Raw genomic sequence first — 19,535 nt, 5'->3', positions numbered from 1 at the left:
GGAGAAAGAAAAATGGTATTTTAGACATTTCATATTTTCCCGTTAATGTCGTTTACATTTGGGATAGACTATCCATTTTGAATACTAATAGACCCGTGTAAGATTATGACCAAAACTTAAGGAGATTAGAGCATTTTACCCTAATAATTTCTTATTAAAATATTAATATGTGTTTTATTTTAAACATCAGATATAGAATTTTTCCATTCTTAACGAGGACTATTCCTTAAACATAGAAACAACCATCCAATGAACCTACTTTGGGATACTTATAACACCTATTAAAGAGGAAAATTTCTTTTTTGAATGAAGCATATTCTTTTAATACTAACATGTTTCGTTCACGGAATACAAAAGACGAGAAATGAAATAGTTATTCCGTATAAATAGAATAAGGTAGTAGTTGCTATTATGTAGTTTAGTTCATGAAATGAAATTTTTATTCTAAAATTATTCCAATAGTTGATTTCTAAAATAGATTTGAAATAACAAAGGAATAGGTGATAAAAAGACAAAATCACTCTTTATTATAATTTATTATTTTTAATTTAAAATATTAATTTTTTGATAATGCATTAAAATTATTAATAACTTTTAATAGAAACTTTTATGATTATTTCATTTAATTTAATTTTTTCTTTATTTTCATTTTTAAAAATATTAAAATTGTTAATAATTTATAATTTATTTAAAACATTAAGAATTTAAATTTAAAATTTTAATTTAATTTTTTAACTTGAAGTTTTTAATTTTAATAATTTATTTAAAATGTTAATTATTTAGAATTAAAACTTTCATATAATTTTTTTTCGTCCGAGCATTTGGCTTATTAGTTGATCTATGATCCCCTTGCATAGATAGCAGAATTCAAATCCCCCTTCCCCCAATTAAAAGAAAGGTTTAATATAATTTTTTGTTTTAATTCTTTTTCTTTTTTTCTCTTTTTGTTGTTTTCTTTCTTTTTATGTTGCTCGACCACAAGTGATGTGGCTGACACAATGGAGCATCGATTTGGCACTCCTCACATCCAAATCTGGCCATTGAAGGTGCCGATTGACCACTACCACTGTCTTTCGTTTGTAGTAGAAGATGCTTAAAGAGATAATCAGTGACGTGGATGATGAAGGTAGAGAAAGCATAACAGAAATATGAAAGGCATTTTTATGCTAATGTTAGGTTTTATTATATATATAGAGTAGTAATTTCTCAAAATAATTGAGAGAGTTTTGTCCAAATATTTCTTAGACTATTTAGGCCTGCACAAAATAGCTATTACCAAAAAGGAGGTTGATTATAACTATTTTGACTTCTCCCAAAATGGTCATTTTGAGAAATGACTATCCCATGAACCAATCATTAGAATAGAGAAGGAAAAAAAATAAGGGGAATGGAATAGTTAAGGGCATTAAAACCTAGGGTTGACCATGACCTGATGCAACTAGTTATTTAGTTTATATTTATTATTAAAATAAATTTTTTATATTTATATTTCAATATTTTTAAATAAAATTAAACAAAAATAAATATTTATTAATATGATAATTTCTTGGTTGGACTTGAGCTTAATTAAATAAAAATCTTGTTTAGAGTTCGGCTTAAATTGAGCTAGGCTTGCTGGCAATTCGACTCGTGAACAAGACTACATGGTAGTCAACATCTTCTTCAAGATTTTTGACAACAAAGAGAAATAAAAAATTATAAAATAAAATTGAAGGATAATAAACAGAATAAGTAAAATAAAAATGGAGTTGAACAATAATAAGTTGTATAACAACAAAAAGGTATATGAACAAATATTAGAAATAAAATCATAATTGTGATATAATGGTAAATTAAATATAAAATGCTACTATAATTATAAAGTTACTTTATAATTAGAGACAATTTTTTTTAGCCCCCAAAGATAAGATGTTTTTGAAAATAACTCTTTTTAATTTTAACTGTTTTTAGTCAAGAGAAAATATCTTTGGATAAAATTATCCTTAATGAAACCTCCTCATATTCAAGCGCTTGTGTTAAAAAAATGCTATTACATGCCATGCTGAAAAAAAAAATTGTTACACACGTTTTTTCTATGGTTAAAGGAAATGTAAGAAATAAAATAACCCAAAAGCTAATTATCCAAATTTAGGGATTTAAGATAATATCTTTTTGTCAAAATTCATTTCATCCCAGCAGTAGCGTTAACATTGAATAAATTTTCAATACATCTTCCTTTCCATGTCAAATTCTTTTTTGATTTTAAATTTTATTTATATCATGAAGGTGTTTAACTTCAAGAGTTTATATCCTAGTGAAATACAAAGATAAAGACTAAGTTACAGGACATGTTTAAAAAATGTTGTTATTACATGTCATATTTCAAAAAATGTTGTTACATGCTATGTTGAAAAAAAAGTTTGCATGCCATGTTTAAGGTGTTTACTTCAAGAGTTTATGTTATAGTGAAATGCAAAGGAGCAAGTTATGCGCCATGTTTAAAAAATGTTGTTGTTACACATCATATTCAAAAAACTTTTACTTGCTATTTTAAAAAAATATTGTTACATGCAAATATGTACAAAAACATATTGTTACACACCATGCCATATTCAATAGATTTGTTACACGCCAAGTGCATTAGAGTTGTTACATGTAGACATGGCATGTAATAACTCTGGGCAATTGTCATGACCCAATTTTCGAGCCATGACCGGGGCATGGCCTCAATGGACGTAGTCCACTAAGCCCAAGCAAGCCTATTTACGTAATCCTGCTTGTCATCCCATCAATTATTCTTAAAGCTACATCTCACAATGCCACCCTTCAAGTACTTTACTAATAAGCTATAGTAATCAAAACTGGATTTATATTAACCCATAATAATATTAACCATTGCCACTCATGGTGGCTTACCAATCAAAATATACATATATGGTCTAAGGCATGCATCTTAGTACTTTACATCACATGTACGTATTTACAAATAAAAATGACTCTGGGCTTCCAGTGGAGTGACCAAGGTGAAGGGACGGCTACTGAATGCCAACATACCTACCTAGAAGACGAAACTACGTGGACACCTCAACCTAGGTTCCAACTACCTCTTGATCTGAAAACATGAAGTTGAAAACAGTGAGTACAAACTCAGTGAGTGAACATAAGAAGGGAACAAGCAACACTAAGGAAAGTTGATAATCATGATACACTTATTTGAAAACAATACAACTTAGTTCAAGTTCTTATTAAAATCCCTCCATTAAACCCTTGGTTATTAAATCATTTAATGATGAAGGAATCGTGTTTAGCATGAAATTTGAAAGAGAGGAAATTTCCAGCAATCATTCCATCTCACCCAAATCATGTGCATCCCACCACATCGTGCACATAGCCAGACATCCCATCTCACCCAACTCATGGCATCCCACCACATCGTGCACATAACCGAACATCCCATCTCACCCAGCTCATGTGCATCCTACCACATCATGCACATAGCCGAAAAGTATCACCATCCATCTCCCTAACCATCACCATCACCGGCAAGTGCACACTCACCCTGCACATGCACGGTTGCATTTGTCACACAATGGTACCATTTATGACATAGTATACATATATGTATCAACATCATACAAAAACATATGGATTCATCCTTTTACACATTTCACATTTCACAACATCAAACATTTTATCAAGGGCTTGTTCCCAGGCAATTTTAAAGCAAAATCGATAAAATTCTAAAATGATTCATTAAAACACGTAAACTTTTCCCCAAAACATTTTGAAATGTAAGTTCACTCACTAGTGTTTATTGATGTTTCGGTGGGCTCTAACTTCGACTAATGGTTTAAATAGGGCTGAGGGCCTCGTTGGAACCTATCACGCACAAAAACATCACAGCCAATCCAATTTACATTAATATCACTCCAAATGCTATTTTCCCAAATCAAGCTTCACTAGCCTTTCCTATCTATCTTCCATTACCATTTGATTGGCTATTCAGTTCTCTACTTTAGTAACACTAGAAATAGCTAAACAACTTCAACAATACACAATTCATAACTCTAATTATTAGCCTTTATCAACAACTTAAAACCAGTCATAATTCATTACTCACCTTGGTGGATTGTAATGAAATTTCTTCTCACGAGTCCTCAAGCTATCATGAAACCTCTTTTTCTCTCTCTACAAAGTTCAATTGGTGAGAGAAAGTATTAAAGAAAGACTTTTAAGGGTTTGTTTAAGGTGAGGAAGTAAAAGAGTATGAAAAACCCTATAACAGGTTGTGTAGAGCACAAAAATTGAGGTTAGTTTAGGAGAGTGATGGAAGCTTGAGAGAAGCTTTCATGGAAGAGGAGAGAAACGTGAGATAGGAGGAAGGAGAAGAAGAAGTTGCTGGAGAAATGAAGAAGCTGCTGGTAGAATGAGATTTTTTATAGTTAAAGCTTATCTAATTCTTCATGCAATTACAATAATGCCCTTAACAAGGCCACTTGTCTTCCTCCTTTTCTTGTGCAATCTTTTTACTCTTTTGACATTGAAAGAAGGTCCAAAATCCTCGGAAAGAGGCCCCTTAAGTAGCCCCCAAAAGTTCTAGCTTCAAAAATCCCCTAAACTGGTTATTTGTGGAAATTACGGTGAGGGTCGCGGCTCTCAATTTCCAACGCCACGGGACTCAAATGTTCTGTCCAAATCTGTTCTTCTAGTGTAATACTTTCACTTCGACAAGGATTTTGACCACCTTCCCGTCAAAACTGGCAAAGTGGTAAACATCAAAGTTGTAGCCCTGCCTCTTAGCTTTCTAATGGTCTAAAAATAATGTTATTTTGACTTATGTAGTGGGAGATATGCTTTAAAAGCCAAAATATATGCAAATAGAGCAACAGCCCACTATGCGCCGTTCTTTATCAATTGAAATTATTTTTTAATCCTACTTTTATAACGACATAGAATAATTATAAGAAATGTAAAACTAGCATCATTAACTCAAATTAAACCTTTAAACATAAGTTCTACCTCGAGTTACGTGTTTATGAAAGTCGAGGTTTCACAGTAATGTTCTAATTTACAAATTTCTCTTCACTTATAACTTCAATCCATCAACTTTTGGGTTTGTGAATGTAAACCAATTGTTAATTCTTCAAGAAAATTTTGTAAAAAAAAAAGAACTCTGAAAATTTTCAAAAAAAGAAGAAGATGAACAAACTAAGGGATTAACAACTTTAGAGGAAAAAACTTTCTCTCACCTTTGTTCAAATTTTTTTAGATATATATATAAAACTACAAAACATGAAAAACTACAAATCCATAGATGTAGTCTCGAAAAACAAAAAATCCCAAAATGTTGGTGGAGTGCACAATAAAAAATTTAATTCATTGTGCTCTATAATAACTAAAAATAACAGAAAAGATAAACAAAACAACATTGCAAACCTAAGCATATGTTAAACACTTCAGCAGAAGATATTACATACCAAAGCTTTAGTACCAAATGTTACAAGCCAAGTCCAAAGCTTTAGCACAAAATATTACAAGCGAAAGCTTCCTTTTTTCAATTAATGTTACACATCAAGGAATGAATCACTTTGTTATACACTAAGGCATGTTCTACCAAACTTGAATCACTGAAAAACTCAACACCAATAAACCCAAGAACATGTTGTTTCTCGCCATGCCATGTTCTTTGGTCTGTAGATCAACGATGATATAACGAGATGGCAAGAGATAGGTAGAGAGAGGGTTTTGTGAATGTAAACCAATGAACCCAAGAACATGTTGTTACCTGTTATGTCATGCTCTTTGGTTTGTAGATCGTCGACAATATGGCGAGATGGTGAAAGATGGTGGTGGTGGTAAAATTAGAAAACGTTGGATGGCGAGAGAGAAAAATGGGAAACATAGTAGACGGATGGCCCGAAAAGGAAATTGAGGGCAATTAATTTGTCCGAAATGGTTTTAAAGGCAGTTTTGTGATGTTATGGCAAAAGTTGGATAAAATTAGTTAACTTTATACTAAATGCTATTTTTGAAATGGGCTTAACAAGTTGACTATTTCTCACAATTTGCTCTTATAATTATGTATTGTTAGCAAATTGATTCATCAAGTTTAAACAGATTTTGAGAGAAAAGAAAACAAATAGAAAAAATAAGTCTTAAAAAAAATTAATGTTGGAAAAAGGATAGTAAGTGTCATATAATTATTTAGTTGAATAAAAATTTTATAAATTTAATTACTATAATCAATGAAGGAAAATTCATAATTAAATGTTGCATTCGAAATTCATAATTATTTTTCTTAAGAAAATAAGTTAATGATTGTTACATAATTAGACTTGGCAATTTGTTTATACGTGTCTTATTCGTGTCGTATAAACATAAGGTATTAACACCTTTTTGGGTAAACAAGAATACGATACTATTAATTAATCGTATCAAGATTTTAAACACACGTACATATATGTTAAACTATTGTGTAACATGACACGACATGACTAACACATATATTAAACGTGTTGTATTAAATTTTATACGACAAGATATGATTAAAATGATTTAATTAAAATACATACAATTATAATATACGTCTATTATACAAATTTATCACCAACAATAAAAAATATAACAATATTTATCAAATATTGTGAAATTTAACATGACTAAATTCATAATCACCATCCACAATCATAAACCACAAAAAATTGAATCATAATTATACAGTATCAACCATAGTTAAATTTAAATACACCACCATATAAATTATACCATAACCATATCAATCATAATACAAAAAAATTCAATGGTTGATAACTATACATCTTAATCATATCAAGCCATATCAACCTTAATACAAAAAAAATTCAAAGGTTGATAACTATACACCATATATGATCATAAAATCATGTCAAGCCATATCAATCTTAATACAAAAAAATTCAAAGGTTGGTAACAATTCACCATATGTAATCATATCAAGCCATATCAACCTTAACACAAAAAATTTCAAAGGTTGATAACTATACATCATAACCATATTAACCATAACACCAACAAAATCGAGAACATTCTTTCTCGCTATTGCCACATTTGTATAGCCACAACCTATTTATGAAGTACAAACAATACATCAATAAAATTGGGTTAAAATAAAAAAAATTATATAAACTTTAAGATCTAATTTAAACACTAATAACCTTTTAATCAAGATCATTCTAATTTGATAACAAAAGAACATTGTTCATAGCTATGTTCATGATATCCTCAGTAATCTCACTTAAGTCCATCTCTGTAGATTCTACAAAATAAAAAAAAACGTACTAATCCATGAACATTATTCTTATTTGAAAGTTGAAACCTAAAAAGTGATTGTAACTATAGGAGTACTAACTAGTTTTAATCTATATGCAATACAATTAATAGAGTTTGCTAGCATAATAGATCCACTACCACATGCAAAAATCTCAAGTAAAATTGAATTATAATCATAATTATGCTAAAGATGAAGTAAAGTAAATAACCATTAAACACAAATATATATAAATATATATGCTTTTAACAATTTCCCTAAAGAGCCAATCTTTGCAACAAACAATGGCCTCCACAAGATTTAGTTTGAGTGAACTCTGATATAGGTCAAGAACTTGACCACTAATACTGAAAGTAGATATGAAAGCCACAGTAGATACGAGAATGCTCAGTATATCTCAAGCCATGATTACAAGTTCTAGAAATCGAGGTTGATTTGCCCTCCAATATTGTAAAATATCTAAGCCTTGTTTCCTCTCAGTCCTTAGTTCATCCAAATACAGCTCCAATTGTGATTTCTGCACGGTAGCCCCAATGACTTCAAAACTGTCAAATTCTTAATTAAGAAAAACAAAATAATTTAAATATATTAAAATAACTTGAGAAGACTAAAATAAAACAAAAAGTCATATTAAAACACAAGGTCTTATAATAAAACACTAAAAATTATTAAATTTAAATAAAAATAAAAGAATTAGCTAAAAGATATCTCTTGCTCCAGTGTATGCCTTATCAAAATTTTGGTCACTGAAAACGTTACAAAATGAAGATGAAGTAAGATTGGTAGCATATTCATTGTAGAGAGAAAATAAACTATCTTTAACATTTTCAAATTCCTTTGAATCATTCCCATAAAGTTCCTTGTAAGACCAATTTACAAAATGAAGCTTGTAATGAGGATCAAATATCACAACTATAGCTAGAATCATGCTAAATTCAGACCAATACTTATCAAACTTAACAAACATTCTAATAACCATACTTTTCAAATATGAATCCTCCCTATTTATGTGTTCTTGTAAAGCTAATTGTACCTTGAATATAAAAGGAAAATACAAATTGACTGTGCGGTATTTGGTTCCAAAAAACACACGAGTAACATCATAAAAAGTACCCAAAACTTGCTTAATTTCTCAACTTTATCCCACTTATCTCTAGACGGATAACTTTTATAATTTGAGTCACTAATTTCTAAATAAGGAAAAGTTAAATGAAAGTAAAGGGCTGTCACAGCCCAATTTTTCGGGCCATGATCGACGCATGGACCCAATGAGCATAGCCCACTAAGCCCAAGCAAGCCTTATTATATGATCTTGTTCATCATTTTATCAATCTCAATTCTTAATTCTTAATTATAAGTGTTCCCGTAATATATCATAATAACCAAATACTTATATTTGCATCATCCCAAAAATAGTGTCATCTACTGCTAACTCATAGTGGCATCATCAATCAAAATATACATATATTGTTTATAACATAAATCTTAACAATTTACATCAGATGAACATATACACAGGCAGAGGACCCTTGACTACCAGCGGAGTGACTCTGGGTACTGATACGGCTACTAAATTCCATGGTAGCTACCAAAAGGTGAATACAAGTGGACTCCTCGATCTAGGTCCCCATTGCATTTGAATTTGAAAATATGAAGTTGAAAAGAGTGAGTATAAACCCAGTGAGTGAACATAGGAAGGGAACAAGCATTAGTACAAGATGTTTTAGAAAGCATGATGCACTTATGTTGAAAACAGTGCAATTTTAGCTTAATTTCTTGTTAAAACCCCTTAATTTAACTTTTGATCATGTAGTGTCTTAGTATTGAAAGATCTGTGATCAATAAAGAAGTTAAAGAGTGAAAGTACAGTAGAGTTCAAGCAAGGCAAGCATAGTAGAATGAATCTTGCTTCAGCGGAAAGGCATTCTCGCTGCAGCAAACTTCAGGGTAAAATTTTGAACCAACAACTCGAGAGTTTCTCATTACAACGAGAATGAATTTCTCTACAGCGAAAACCTACTCGAGAATTTCTCGTTGCAGCGAGAATGCATTTTCGCAGCAGCGAGAATGCATTTTCGCAGCAGCGAAAATTTGGGCTAGTCAAGCCCCCCAGCACTCGAGAGTTTCTCGCTGCAGTGAGAAACAGGGCAATGAAATTAAAAGAAGTTTTAGTAACAAAGAAAACCCATTTTTGCTCAGTGAAAATCAATTGGAAATCATTTGACAATTTCAGCATTCAATATTTAATCCAAATACATTTTAATTCCAAACCTCTCTATATAGCAAATATATATACATATATAAACACATATACCACCACCACCTCACCCAACTCACGTGCACTCCCACACTGCACATAGTCGAAGTCATCGTGTGCTCCCCCACATCGCGCACAACTAATGCCATTGTGTGCTCCCCTACATTGCGCACAACCAATATCATCATTCACACTCTCGTACCTCGTCATCATCGGCATGTGCACTCTCACCCCGTACATGCGTGGTTATAATTATCACACAATATTAACTATCCATACACAACATATATATATATATATATATCGACATAATATAGGAGCACAAGGATTCATCATATTACACATTCACAACATACAACGTTTCATCAAGGGCTTGTTCCCATGCAATTTTAAAGAAAAACCAATAAAATATTTCAAGTGGTTCAATCAAGCACATAATCATTTATTCCAAAATATTTTTAATGCAAGTTCACTCACATGTCTTTGTTAATGCTTGTGGATCGACTCCAACTTCGACTAATGCTCCGTGTGGAGGTGTGAGGCCTCTTGGAACCTATCACACACAATAGTAGCACAATCAACTCAATCACATAACTATAAATTCTAACGGCTATCTCCTAAATCATGTTCTACTAGTTATTCCTAACTAGCTTCCAATTACCATTAAGTGGCTATTTATTTTCACTGTTCTAGTCACACTAAAGATGAATAAACAACCTCAACTATGAAACACTCACAAATCTAGCCACTAGCCATTCTCAACAACTCAAAAATCAACTCAATTTCATTACTCACCTTGGTAGATTTATAATTGAATTCCTTCTCAAAATTTCTCAAGCTATTATAGAAAGTCTCTCCTTCTCTCTCTAAAGCACCTAGCTAGTGAGAGAAGGTATTAAGGTAAGACTTTTGAGGGTTTTAAGGTGAAAGAGTAAAAGAGCACAAATGACTTTGTGAAAAGTGCACAAAAGCATGAAAATTGGGGTTTAACTTGAGAAAGTCATGGAGGTTTATTAAGGAGGCTTCCATGGAAGATAAAGAATGTGAAATGGAGAGAAGAGATGGGAAGAAGAAGAAGAAGCTATTGAAAATTTTTTATATTTATCCTATAGTTGACTAAAGTTCCTTTTATTTACAAAAATGCCATTCAATAGTTGACTTTGCCTTTTTCTTCCACTTGGTTCAAACTTTTTGCTCTTTTGACACAAAGAAAAAGTCCATAATAGATTAGAGGTACTCGGGTTTATGAAAACTTAAAATTTTAGACCCAAGACCCAAAACCCAAAATGACCATTTTACCCATACCATGGAAAACATCATTATTTCAATTTTCTTCGTTTATTTCATTATTATATGCATCATTCATTTTTTCCTTAGGCCTACTTAGGCCTTAATAATATTAGAAAACCCACTTCTATGAGCTCACTAAGGGAAATGATGAAATTATCCCTAGTTTGTGTTATTGCGTCTACTTCTAGTTACTTGTCTATGGAGGTCGAGGTTTCACAAGGGCATTTTGAAGCATAAGATACGTGGAATTCCACCTAATGAGAACATCTTGTCTCAAACCTTTTTTTGGATTCAAACTAACCATGTTCACGTACTCTAAAAATTTTTGTTTCTTTACTTGAGACCTTTTCATGTACTTAAAATTTTCCTTAACTTTTTAGGCAGCATCATTAACCTATTCCAAACCTTCTTGCACTATCAAATTAAGAATATGAGCACAACATCTAAGATGAAAAAACTTACCATTTCCAACAAGTGCTTTTCTTAAATTCAATTCCCTTTTCAATAAATTGACAAATGAATCATTAGAAGAACATTATTCAACGTAATACAAAACAACTTACTCTCAATTCTCCATTCAATTAACAATCCATACACTTTCTCACTTAATGAGACACCCTTGTGAAGAGGTGACATAAAAGAAAAAGTCAAGATTCTTTTTTGTAAAACCCAATTTTTATCCACAAAGTGAGTAGTCAAGCACATGTACCTATCAATATTGATAGAAATCCATAAATCATAATTTAAACTAATCCTACTCATTGTTTTCTCAAGTAAGTATTTTATCTTATGTTTCACCCTTTTATGCATCTTAATCAAATCAAATTTCACAGTATTCTTACTAATAGAAATCACATCCTCATGTAAGTAAGAATGAATAGTCCCAATACCAATATACTCCATAAATGACAATAGCAAATTATGCATGACAACTGCAACTATCTGCTGGGATTCGACCTTATGCTCAAACATGAAAATAATCAAGACATTAAAAAATATAATGTAGTGGAATAATAAACTAGCATTTAACCAGAGAAATAGCTAAATCCTACAAGATCAATGTTTGTATTTTTCATACAATTTTCAAATTAATTATGAACATTCATAGCTTTAAGAGTTACATGTCTTACTCTAAATATTGTAATCAAGAGCCAATTAAATAAAAAATGCTTGTGATGAAGCAAGAAATCCTAAAAGAGAATAAGAAGGTTTAAAATCCTACAATCGAAATCTTTGCTTCTTTACCTTTAGGATTTGTCAAATCTTTAGCCACCCAAGTGTTTGACCTCTAATAGTAATCCACACAATGACCGAATAAGACCTTCTCAACAGCAGGATTTTACTTGTGCTAGCAAGTTTTGTTTCTAAAACAAAAAAAAAGCCAAAAATTCTTGCCAAATCTTATTTTTATCAAACAAAGAAAACCATTTTTTCTTTTTTTATTTTTTGAAACGACTAAAAAGTGGCTGAAGGCTTAGAGTTTTAGTTTGTTAACATAACATATTTATATAGCCAAACAAAGTTGTATCCCTAGATACAACAGTTGTATTTTAATTCAATTTTAATTGAATTAAGTCCTTGTGAGCATAATTAATTTCTCACTTTATTTTGGTCTATCCAAATTAAGTGCAACTTAAATGATTATCTTTATTTAATCTCAATCATGTCACTTATTGTGTATGACCCATTAGGTTTTTAACATGTTGGTAATAAATATAAATCCTAATCAAATATCAATTTGATAATTGATTTATATTTATAGATTATGAGTGGCTTCTAGCAATACATCACAACCACCCAAATGTAAGAGAGTCAATTAAAGAATTTGACAAAGCCCTTCAGTGATAAGCCTATCAGTGCAATACAGTCCTTTCATCAAATGCCCTGGATATGTCATAAAGCATGGCTCAATATCTACTTATAACATTCCATATTAGTTCTTATAATTCATGACTAAGTTTATGAATTAAGTAACTAAATTTCCTCAAATTCATCATGCTTTGGCCAAAGACTTTATGCAAGTTAATCAAGAATTGAGAACAAGTTTGATATATCCCCTCATATCACTTGGGGTGATGAATCTTTTCTTGACCACTCATTCACCTTTGCATGTTTCATGGCATACCCAAAAACACCTTGTTTAGGCATCTGGTCTCCTCTAGACTTGTAGAGGTGAAATCAAAGTATGTCATTCACCATACAAGATGACCTGGTGTCTTAAGTCTAAGAACTAGTTGCACGACTATCACATGAGAACATATTCCATAGACACTTGAGTGAAATACTAAATGGAGTTCTCATAGCAAGTCACGTTTAGTGAACCTGTTCCTTAACAAGCACCCACATGTTATTCTCAAGTATCTCATATACTTCAATCTATGAGATCCATTACTTACTTCTCAAGTAAGGAGGCTTAACATGTACCAATCTTTGAGCATTGTCAATGCCCTGTCTTGACAATACAATGACCAAGAACAATGTTAAAAACATGGCTTCCGTGCATAGTGATTTCATAACTGTAAAAACTTTACAATTCTCTTGCAAGGCTTTTATGTTCCATGGGCTTTGTCCAATTAGTACTTAATAACTTCCTAGTATTACACTAACATGAAGGAAAACCTCTATCACATATAGTTATGTGATTAAGTATGCATTAAATGACAATATATATTCCTTGACCAATCTAATTGGCTCAAGGGCATATACCAATAATCTCCCACTTGCACTTGAATCAATTGCTAATGTATCCAATATTGAACCTTTTCCTTTAGCAATTTTGTCTTTACTAAGACAACTCAAATTGTAATATTTGGGAATATGTTGATCTATATGCTTGACAATCTCCATTATTATAATCAAAATACTAATTTAGATCACAACAAGACCTTGATTCCATTATTATGGCTCTTGTTGTTACTTTAACAACTCAAAATTATTTATTGGTTCCAATGATCCAAATATCTATTCTTTTGTGGCCTAAACAAACGGTTTGTATTCGATTATAGATATAATCATGTAGTTATATCTTGTTTTGGAACCATTCCATTACAACTGCTTAATCATGACTTTATGTCACTTTTAACATTTAGGATTCTCTGTATGTTAAACTCCTTTAACATGTCATCCTAATTTCCTTTGTTGAGTTTACTTTTAAGCTCTAACTCTTTAGTTCCATTTTGTTTTTCTTTGATAAGCAAATGTATCTTATACACTTTTAATTAGTAACTATCTTACTCTAACTAACCTTATGATTTACACAAAATATGTTTATCTTATTCAATGTATTCAACTACTTTGAATTTATTGAATAAAAATTATTATCCGATCATTCATGTTGGATCATTTAGTGGACTCATCTTATATAAGTAGTGCATCAATATGCATCCTACTAATGATTTGTATTTAATGGATTCATCTCATGAATTATGCATCCTTATGCATCTCATTAAATCAATCGTGTGCATAGATCTTATCTATTGGATTTCATAATTACATGACCTTTGACCTTTAAAGTATCATTAGCTCCCATTATTTCTATCATATATAGAAATCTTGCCAAGTAAACGTATTTACTTTCTTTTGGGGTGTTATATCGATAACTTATATGTATACTTACATATTATAAGTTGTTCATCATCTGTTATGTGATGAAATCCTTTCAAATGTTAGTTCATGTGATTAACTGGGTTTGGAATGCTTTGTGATTCATCTCCTATGAATTCAATATGATAATCAATTGTTATTTAGTTCTAAGCAATCTTAATTTAGATATTTTATCTTAATAAGAATGCTTCTTAACTAAATCTGTTCATAATCCTACTATGGATTCATTGAGTTATGACTTAATTTTATCTAAGTCATCTCATTAATTTCCTTTTTAATTGATAATCAAAAGAAAAATAATCTCAAAATGATCTTATCATTATGACTTATTATTGATTATCATATACGTGTAACGACCTGTTCCTTGATCGCTATCAACGTCCGAGTCTTGTGAGAGAACCTGCCAAGTCTCGAACAAGCGTTATTTGAAACTCTTGTTATTACGTTATATTCATTCCACCAATTTATGTAATCACTTTGAACTGTATTACTCTTTGCAATATACTTAAAATGAAAAGCCGGACAAATCGACTAAACTTTTACTCCACATTAATTGTTTAAATACATTAAACTTTATAATCTCCAACTGTACATTTACATTAAGACTAGTGTCTATTTACAAACAAATACAATATAATCAACTCGACCTCTAGCAACGGAGCAACTCAAAATAAAGTGTATGAGATGCCTTTACCTATCACGGTGGACAACATGTGCCAATGAATGCACGCTAGGCTAATCACTTTCTACAAAAAGGGAGATAAGAGGGTGAGTCTTATAGACTTAGTGATCATCGGCTCTGTGAGCAAGGTGTAGATGGGAAACAAGCTTAGTGTAGATAATTTGAAGAATAAAACTAGATTATAAAATGATATCCTTATAAAACCAAATATCAAATAAGGTATTGGTGACTTGTAAAAATAATTCTATAAAAAATCATAGGGCAATACTTTCCTTGGCTAACAATGCTGAAATCAAAGCATAGTAAAATAGATTTCAATCGTTGAAATAATTTATTTCCTTCATAAATACAATGGCCTTATAAAAACATGCACATTCCCAAACCGTGTGGCATGTAAAAATAACCGAGTACACCCACATACATCAATTCATGATCAACATATAAAGCACTAGAAGCTTTCAATTAAAAAGGGAAGCTGCGAGAAAACAATATCTCTCCACCATGCGAAAAAGTATGAGTCTAAAAACTCTCAAAGCTCTCAAGTAGGTAATCATAGATAATCAACCCGTGGACCCTCTTCCACGTAATAACAATCCAAGAGGCCTCCTCCACCTAATTCCCAAAGCCATGGCAGTCTCGACAATGTTGGCTGAGATCGGAGAAATCATGTGGTCGTAACCACGTATATCAACTCATGGCCTAACCACGTATAACAACCCATGGCCTTGCCATGTATAATCAAAGACCGTGGCCTAGCCACATCTAACAGCTCATCGGCGACCAGAAGGTCTTCTAGCTAGAGCTCACTTATGCATAAGGGTCACATTATTTCGATGTAACATTCAGCCTATTCTCCATGCTCTCGATTTGTGAAAACTATTTTCAAAACTAAATTAAAGTTTTCAGGAGTTTTTCTTTAAATCATTTGAAAACAAGGTTCGGTAACCTTTCAAAATTGTTTTTCACATTAAAATGCATGGTGTAAACATTTGCATAAAGTTTAGACTAAAATCGGCTCACAAGTATTTGCATTTAAGCCATTTATCAAGTGCAATTAACTATGCACATCACATAAAGATACAAGGCACGATTTTAATGCAAAACATTGAAAAGAGCTTGTTTCTCGGTTTCTAAAGCACTTTACATATATCATATATATATAGTATACATAAAACACCTTCTAACTCAATTTGCATTCACAAATGCCTATTGTTTCTACAAACTCATGCTTTCCATAAAAGCAGTGTATAAATCATTCCAAACCATGTATTCAAATCACTTATCATTTTCTAGCAACTCATGCTTTCCACAAAGGCATTGAATAATACTATACATATACTTTGATATAGCATAGAATCTTTTAAAATTGACACCCTTACTCACTTAACAATGGCGAGATGTTACTTCGCCACTAATATTTCCTCAAATGCTTACTTTATGCTTGCAACAATAATCCTTGCTTTGTCAACTTCCTGACATCATTTCATTCCAATACATTTAATAAGCTTTGCTGCCATTATATTCTACACTTGCTGTTCGCATTCAATTCTATACTTTTATCTCTTATTCTTAAGAGATAACCGTTTACACTAAATCCTTTATGTAAACTTTTGAATTATATAAACCCAACAACTTATTTACGACTTCAAGCGCCCATGTCAATCTTTCTAATAACATTTGTCATGTTCAAACTGTCATTTCTACACTATTAATCACATATAGGGTAGCAACTATAAATCCAATTTCACAAAGTAATTTTTAAGCTCATATGCAACATTATTCACATTTAACATGTTGCCATTAAGCACAATATCAATTTCCATTCATGTTGCACCAATATTATTCATATTGCACCAACATTCTTAACCTTTTTTAAATCTTTCAAAACAACATATGTCCACAATTTCTTTTTCAAGCTTTCAACTAGCATAATTGTTTCCTAATCGTACTTAAGGCATCACACAACCATTTCGCATTGCATGCCTTACCTTTGTGATGGCTTGAATCTTGCTTGCAACTTCAATATTCTTCCAAAGCTTTAATCATGAAGCTGCCATAATAACTCATGAATAAATTCCCAAGACTTCCTATGAACTGTAGGATTAAAAATGCAAGATTATATTTACCTTTTTTCTTTATACTTCAAATCCACCATTCATAGTACCTTAGTTACATGCATGTAACTATATGCCTTCCAATCAAGCTAATCTGCTGCCACAAAACATTTCTCATTGTTACCAACCCATTTCAAAGAATGTTCAAGCAAAAACCACAATCTTTACTGTGAGACCTCAACCCCTATAGGCTCATAACTACGCATAAACGCAATAACACGGGTTAGGGGTAGTATCGTCATTTCCTCTAAAAAGCTCCTAAAAGAAGGTTTTATGATATTTTAAGGTCTAAATAGGCATAAGACCAAATAAATAATGTGTAATGATGAAAACACAAAGAAAACTAGAAGTTTCAATAATTTTCACCACAGGGGCAAAATGGTCATTATTCACCTCAAGTCAAAATTTTTAAGTTTTGTAAACCCGAGCATGTCTAGACCATTATGGACTTGTTTGAGTATCAAAATAGTAAAAAGATTGCACCAAGGATTGAAGGAGAACAAGTTAATGTGCTAAGGGCATTTTTGTAATTTCAAGTGGAATAAATAAACTTGAGCTATAAATATCTTTTTCTTCCAGTAGCTTCTTCATTCTCCAGCAGCTTCTTCTCTTTCTTCTTCTTCCATCACACGTTGCTTCCATCGTCCATGGAAGCTTGATATGAAACTTTCACAACTTTCTCTCTCTAGCTCTAATTTTAATACCTTTGTGCTTTTTTGACTAGAACCCTTGTACTCTTTCACTCTCTCACTTTAAAACCCTCAAAAAGTCCTTGATCAGTATTTTCTCTCACTAGTTGGAGGTTTAGAGAGAGAAAGAGAGATTTTCCACATTTGTTTAGAAGCTATTGGAAGAGAATTCAACTACAAAGAAACCCTAAGATTCCAACAAGGCCTCACATGTCCATTTGGAGTATTAGATGAGGTTAGAGTCAAGCAAAAGAAAAAACAAGACCGATGAGTGAACTTGCATTTCAAAGTATTTTTGGGAATGTGAATGTGTTTGCACAAGACATTAAATGATTTTATCAAACTTTTCTTAAGAATGGGTGCCTTGGGAACAAGCCTTTGATAAATTATCTTTGTGTGGTGATATGTGGCTATTATGGATTCATATACTACTACATTATGTTGGTATATATATACGCATGAATATACTGTTGTGTAATTATATTAACTCAGCTATGTGCAAGTAAGAGTGCGCATAAGCCGTTGCTGACCCAGTTATGTGCGAGTGGGAGTGAGCATAAGCCGTTGCTGACCCAATTATATGCGAGTGGGACTACGCATAAATCGTTGCTGACCCGGCTATGTGCGAGTAGGAGTGCACATAAGCCGTTGCATATGAGCTGATGATGATGGAAGGGTGTGCATGATGATTGATATATATATATATACACATATATGGTATATGGTTGTAATGCATGTGAAATTTTGGCATGTTGAATTTTGGAAATTTTTGAGCATTTCATGTTGAAATTGGCATGATGAATCTTGAGAATGTCCCATTTTCTTGCAAATTAAGTTCATTGCAACACCAAATGTGTAAAACCCGACCCTATAAACACATATCATGACATACATGCACTGAGTAGTATGTTATTATGCTAGGAAAACACTTTAGAATAGACGAAACCAGATATTGTACCTAACGGTACACTTGAGTTGATTTAATCTCGAACTAGTTCAAATAGGAATCGTAGGATGAAATTTAATATTATGCAGTCCAGGAATGACTAAAAATAATTGTTTGGAGTTCGAGGGTGCATTTGGGGTAAAATGAAAAATTTCGTTGTTTAGGGGTAAAATCGTCATTTTGCCACCTAAGATAATAATTTGATCATGGAGTGAAATTTTTTACCAAGATTAACTATTTGGAGTATAATTTAATGATAGGAAGTGAAAAATTTCAATTTCGATAATTTTCGAAACATAGGGGCAAAACGGTAATTTTGTCGTCTCGGGGGTCAAAACCGTAATTTTCATCACCCAAAACTTGTCAAAATCATAGGATTTATTTGTTTTTGGTATGAATAACTATGGTATGTTAAGTGGTGAAAAATTGAAGTTTAAAGGATGAAATTTTAAAAACAAACCAATGGGAAAGTGACACATGGCATTTTTTTAATGGTTTAATATTATTTTAATGAAAAGTCAGCCCATTTAAATCCCATATTAAGTGCTGGCCGGCCATAAGGAAAGAACAAGAGAGAAAATAGAGAGGAAAGGAAGAAAAGAGAAAAACAAAGGAAAACTAGAAAATTCAAAGGGAAAATCGCGTTTTTCGACCGTTTACGTATCTAAC

The sequence above is a fragment of the Theobroma cacao genome, chromosome 10, assembly GCF_000208745.1.
Source record: "Theobroma cacao cultivar B97-61/B2 chromosome 10, Criollo_cocoa_genome_V2, whole genome shotgun sequence".
NCBI lineage: Eukaryota > Viridiplantae > Streptophyta > Magnoliopsida > Malvales > Malvaceae > Theobroma > Theobroma cacao.
The sequence above is the reverse complement of the archived record's forward strand: the minus strand, read 5'-3'. Positions refer to the sequence as shown.